The following is a 6,000-nucleotide window of genomic DNA, read 5'->3' as shown; positions in this document are numbered from 1 at the left end:
CCCTGAGCACACAGTGGTGCCTGGCCCGTGTGGCTCGTTGTGGGGCAGGGACTGTGGGGTTGCACCTTCACATGCCACGTTGGTGGCCGTCGATCAGCTTGTGGGTGCTGGTAGCATTGCTCAAGGTGGCCACCGGTGAGCTGCACTTGTGGGTGCTGCTGGGGCTGGTGGGAGCGGGCAAGAACTGTGTGTGCCTGTACATAGCAGAGGTTACAAAGAACTTGCACATGCTGGTCTGTAATTTGGGCATTGATAATGAATCTCTTCTTTGTGACTGGCTGGCTTAAATCCAGCTCATGGCCTAGAGAAAATAATGTTTGTTCCTGAAAAGAAGGCTCTTTGGCATGCTTTTCTGGCCATGGTCCAATGTCTGATACTTTTTCTTAACCAGGGATAGGTACATGTGCATCCTGGCGCAGCGTGGGGGCTGGTGGCTGGCTGAAGGCATGGCTCAGCCACTCCTCTGCCCAAAGAGGGGCTTCTGGAAGGCTGGGAAGAGGCGTTTGCTGAGCTCCAGCTCCAGCTCCTCACCTCTCTGGAAGAGGTGTATTGCCAGGTGGGCCTCTGAAGCTGCCTGCATTTATGGGTTTTCTCCAGCTCATGACACGCAGCGAACATTTGTGCTTTGGCAGGGAAGGTGAGACTGGCCAGGAGCCACTTTTGCGTTGAGTAGCACTGGTTCCTGCCAAGGAGATAGGGTCTTGGCGCCCACAGGAGCAACTGGATGTATGAGCTGGTGGCATGTCTTCAGAGGTCCCTGGTCAGCAAAGCCAGGGTGCGTGGAGGTGCAGAGCAGGACATGTACCAGTGGCACCCCAGGGAGGGCATCTGAGCAGAGAGCAAGATTTCAGCAGCTTGAAATTCTGCTTTTGGATCCTCCACTGCAAGGTGCCGTAAGCGATGTGCCTTCTATTCCTGCGGCCATTTATACGGCAAGCTCTTTGGGCCCGGGTTCTACGTATTTTGCTGTTGGTCCCTGCAGCCTGGGTTTGATTTGATGCTGTTATAGGGGAAGGGCATGTTCTAGGTGCAACTTCTCGCCCCACAGAACCGCGGGCACCGGGGTGGCTGCTGTGCTGGGTGCAGGTGGGCAGCACACCCAGGGGGGCACAGCCCACGCTTGGGCTCTGGGGATCTGAATCACCCTCTGGGTATTCTACTGACTACCTAGGGCTGCTATAAGCACCAAAGGTAGGTGCCTAAAATTAACCTGAGATGGTATCCTCCTCATCCCTTCCCCACACACACCTTTTTTAACTCACATTCACATTGCTATGTGGCCGATGTCTGATTTAAGCCCACCCGTGGCTGCCTGAAGGGCTTCTTGCATGCACTCAGTGTTGTGACCTGGCCTGGTCCTGGGTAACTGCGATGCACTGGATGTTGTTCTGCACATCTTTGTTGGAACCTGAAATGGGTGTTTGTCTATTCTTTGTGTGCCTCAAGACTGTGGCCTGAGATGCACGCTCAGTTTGATTGATATTTGACAGTATTTACAGAAATACAATTTCTGTTGCATCAGTGGAAAAAGAGGAATCCTGCTTGCCAAAAGCCCCTTCCTTAGATATCTGCCAATGCCTTGCTTGGGTAAAATATCTGCATTGTAGCTCAAATTTATTATTGTGTTAGAAGCAAACTTCTCATCTGAATCTTGCATGAAAAAGTCTATAACCTCAAAATTAATAACCTCAAAATTAAGCTGTAATTGTATAAGTAACAGCTGGACTATAACTTGGTTACTTCTTCAAAGGAAGCTTTTTTTTTTTTCCTTTAAATGCCTGGCTAAGCAATATTGCTTGTTCGGTTATAATTTCAGGCGAGTTCACGCTAAACCAGCTGTTCTGAAGGCAGGTGCTGCCATGGCCAGCCTGCTGGTCACTGCTGCTGCCAGAGCGGAGCCCTCCCCAGGGTGCTGTGGGGGGACCCCTGTGAGCGCTTCCCAGGCGCAGCCCCCTGCCTGCAAGCAGCTGGCCCCGGGGGTCTGAGGGCGTGTGGGGCAGGCTGCTGGGCAGGAAGGCAACGTGAAGCCCTGACTCGATCTGCCAGCGAAACCACTTGTTGTCTGTAACCCCCTGGAGATGAAAGGATCCCTATCTACCTGTTAAACTCTTTGAATGAGCATGGTGTGGCTGCAGTGCTTCGGGAGGAGAGGGCACGTGGGGATGCTGAGCTGAGGTAGCAAGGTGCGGCGGTCCTGTCCACCCGTGACCCTGGCAAGTGCGGGCTGTGGTGCACAGCAGGGGAGGGAAGCCCAGGCAGCTCTGGGCTGGAGCAGGAGAGGCTGCCAGTAGCCCCGCAGTGGGAAGCTGCCCTAGCAGGTGTTTCTAAACGGTGGAGGAGGGAAAGGGCAGCAAATCCTTGAGTGCCCGTCATGGTTAAAGTGGACCCCGAGTGCTCCGGTACCTTAAGCTGCAGAATGACGACGTTGCGTCTGATGGGAAGCGACGGTGGCACCTGTGTCTGGATTTCTGTGGACTGTGTGAAGAGGGGAACGGCAATCAAAGCCCTTTCAACTCTTGCCTGTGATCTTTATGTATTAGGGTGACTCCTTGTTTTGGTGTCAAACAGGCCATTTCACAGCCCAGAGAGCTGCTTCCCCTGGGTGAGCAGAGCAGTGCTGCTGGTGCTGGGGAGCAGCGTGGCTGTAGGTTCTCGTCACCGTGTGTCATTCCTGGTGTTGGTCTTGGAGCCTCTCTGACTCAAAAGCGCTTGGGAGCCCTCACAGCTGAAGCTACTGTTTCCCCCCCTAACTTGTGATCTTAGGGAGGCTTTCACAGTCCGGTTTTAGCAGGAGGAAAGGAGGGGAAAATGGTGGAATGTCCCTCTGCCAGTAACTGCTCAGGAACCAGTGGTCTCCTTGCACACCTGCCCCTAACCTCTGCACAGGAGGCTCCCGGAGTCCTGCCCAACTGGCAGATGTCATGGCTGGAGTCTGTTGTCTTCTACCTTAGGTCACACATCGAGGGTTTTCCCTTCCAGCAGCTGCCTGGTATGCAAATTTTTGAAGCACACTTTGATGAATAGGTAATCACTCACTACAGAAAAGCATCCCGCTTGCTGACTGAATTCAAATCAAAACTCTTCACGCCTGACTGCATCCGAGGGAGAGGATGAGCTGGCTAAAGGAGGCCGCTGTCATCCTAACCCGTGCGACGCAGCCCTGGTGAATGTCTGGCTTGAGGACGAACCTTCCCCCCTGAACACACGCACGGGCAGACGCGGCTGCGAAGGTGACAGGTGGAGGGGCAGCTGTGCTGCTCCAGGTGCAGCCTGTGGCGGGGGGTCAGCACCCGGCTCCCCTGAGCTGTGCGCTGGGGAGGGAGATGTGGGGTCTGGCAGCAGCGGGGGATGGAAAGGGGAGGCAGCCCTGTGGGAAACCAAGCTCATCCCTCCGCTATCTCTGACAGGGGGGGTGGCTGCGGGGTTGCTGAGAGATACAACATCTCTCTCTGGACATGCGTGATGTGATGTGTGGGAGCCGCTGGTCAAAGCAGGGCCAGAGGGCTTCACCCTAACTTGAGGAATCGTTTCCATAAATATTTTGCTGAACTAGACTTCCACAGAAACAGGATCAGGTCTTGCAAAATATTTAATCATTGCATCTGATACATCCGGGGAGTTCAGCAGACAATAGCCGTTCTCACACTCTAATGAGAGCTTCGCTGATTGCATCACTGGAGAGGGAAGAGAAGCACAGAGCAGCAGCAGCTCCCAGTGGGGCAAGGACAGTGGCACCAGCGAGGTGTGCAGCGGAGAGGAGCCAGGCACACAACGTGAAGTAAAAACCCAAACCAAACACAGGAACCAAAGCATCACAGGCAGCTTCTATCTGCTTTGCTTTCTGATTTGCTTTAGTAGCAGCCGAGTGTTTCTCTGGGAGCGCTGGCTCCCCGCACGGTGTGGGAGGAGGGAGCGCTGTCCCCTCTTAGCCTGGCACAGAAGCCACCCTAGGACTGGGGGTGCTGGGGGCTCCCTTTGGGTCCTGCTCCAACCCCCCAGCTTCTCCCTTCCTCCTTTCTTACATGGGAAGGTGGCATCCCCCACTCAGAAAGAGCATTGGCAAGGTGTGTCGCAGGCAGCGAGCAGGAGCCTACAGCCTTGCTGGTGGTGGCACATCCTCCCTCAGAGCATGTGTGGCTGCACCGCACTGGGGGTGATGGCTGCTGACTCCAGAGAGGCGCTGCCTTATTCCTGCCATGGAGGTGAGCGAGGTGGTGAGCCGAGGCCGGCGAGAGATGGGATTTGGCAATGGCATGAACCTCTCCATCTTCTCGTGTGGGTGTGCAGAGCAATTCCCACAGAGCTGTTGAGTCAGTCCCATTTGCAGCACTTGGCTGCTGGTGAGCCTTTGCTCGAGGGCAGAAGACTGGCATGACACACAGACGGGTGCAGGGAGGAAGAGGAGGAATAGGCTGGGTGTGAGGTGTTAGCACGGGCATTGCCAGGCACTAAAGGGCTCAGCAGAGCTCCTGCATGAGGACGGGACTCAGACCCTGCAGCCTCTTACCACACACCAGCTGCCCAGCTTCAGAAGCAGACTGGTTCAAAGATATTTGTTTGGTATTGCCCTTTCCTCTGCCTTTTCATCTCACTCTGCCTCTTGTGTTCCTGTCTGCTGAGGTGGAGAAGTGCTGTGCATCTGGGCAGGTCGTGCCTCCCACCGCAGGGTGGTCAGGTCACGCACAGAAGCTTCAGTTCCCTCAGCTCTGGCTGGCTTCTCCAGCGCCAGTGCCCACTGGAAGCTGCTTTGGTTTCAGGAAACAGAAAGAAAAACACAAATCAGTTTGGTCCTTGCCTTTTAAAATAAGCATTATGCTACACTTTGAAAATGAGTAAATGCCACCGAAAGAGGAAGTGACAAGAGCAAAGGGGAAAACAGCGACTACCAAGATGCTTGACTCGGCTGAATCACCAAACCTGCCTTTCTGAAGTTAGCTTCCTACACTGCTGAAAACACTTACAATACATGTATCTTAGAAAAATGAGAGTGATCATCTCAGTTTCTCTCTTTCTCTAAAAACAGAAAGTGCTGTTTGACAAAGGGGATCGCTGCACACTCCTGCATGATGTGGTAAGCCCTGCTGAGCCATCCATCTGCAAACTGATTTGAGGAAGAATTACTCAGCAAAAGTTTCCTTGAAATAGGTTGAGAGACACACACGTTTCGGCTGCATCCTAAAAGCAAAATGAGTCTGCACTTAAAAGGAACAGGTATATTAATCAGGCTTGCCCTGGAGATGAGTTACTCTGGTGCCTGGGGCTGCTGCTGGGAGGCTGCGAGCATTGCTGGGACCGTGCTCCGGCTGGGCCAGGCTGCAGCACCGCGGCTGGCGTCCCGCGCAGGGGCTGTGCTTGCTGCTGTGAGGGTGGCGATACCTCGGCCAGCCGATGGGTGTGAGGAAGCTGATAGTGCTTCGGTGCCAGCTGGGCAGCAAACCTGGTAGACACACCACACCACCCCCCCCTCCACCCTCCCCCCCCCGCGGTGCGTGGGCAGGCTGCACATCAGCGCAGGTGCCACCCCAGCCTGGCACGGAGATGGGCTCTCAGGAACGAGCCGGTGGGACTGCGGCTGCGGGCCCTGACCCATCCCCTCTTCTGCTCTGCAAAACGTGGACCTGAGCAGCGTCTGGGTTTAGGTTTCAGGATAGAGGCTAGTTTGGGGTACGGGTTTTGTAAAAGGCTGGTTTTTGCAGATTGGTCCCTAACCTAGTGCATGGGGGAGAAGATCATACAGGGAGCAAGGTGCTGCTGGCTCCTGCGCAGTGCCAGATCTCTGCATGCAAGACCTGACTCACTGGAATTTATCATCAAATCCACTGCTTTGGTGCCTTTCCTTTCCACTGGCTCTCATTGCGAGTGCTTGGTGCGCGCTGGCTGTGGGGCTGAGGTTGAGCAAAGTGGAGGAATTCAGATTATCTCTGGTTTCTGGAAGCGTGTGTCACAAACATGGGTACCCACACGGTGTTTGTGTGGTGCCCCGTGGTGCTGAAATGCGCT

This window comes from Falco cherrug, chromosome 2, assembly GCF_023634085.1.
Source record: "Falco cherrug isolate bFalChe1 chromosome 2, bFalChe1.pri, whole genome shotgun sequence".
Classification (NCBI taxonomy): domain Eukaryota; kingdom Metazoa; phylum Chordata; class Aves; order Falconiformes; family Falconidae; genus Falco; species Falco cherrug.
The sequence above is the reverse complement of the archived record's forward strand: the minus strand, read 5'-3'. Positions refer to the sequence as shown.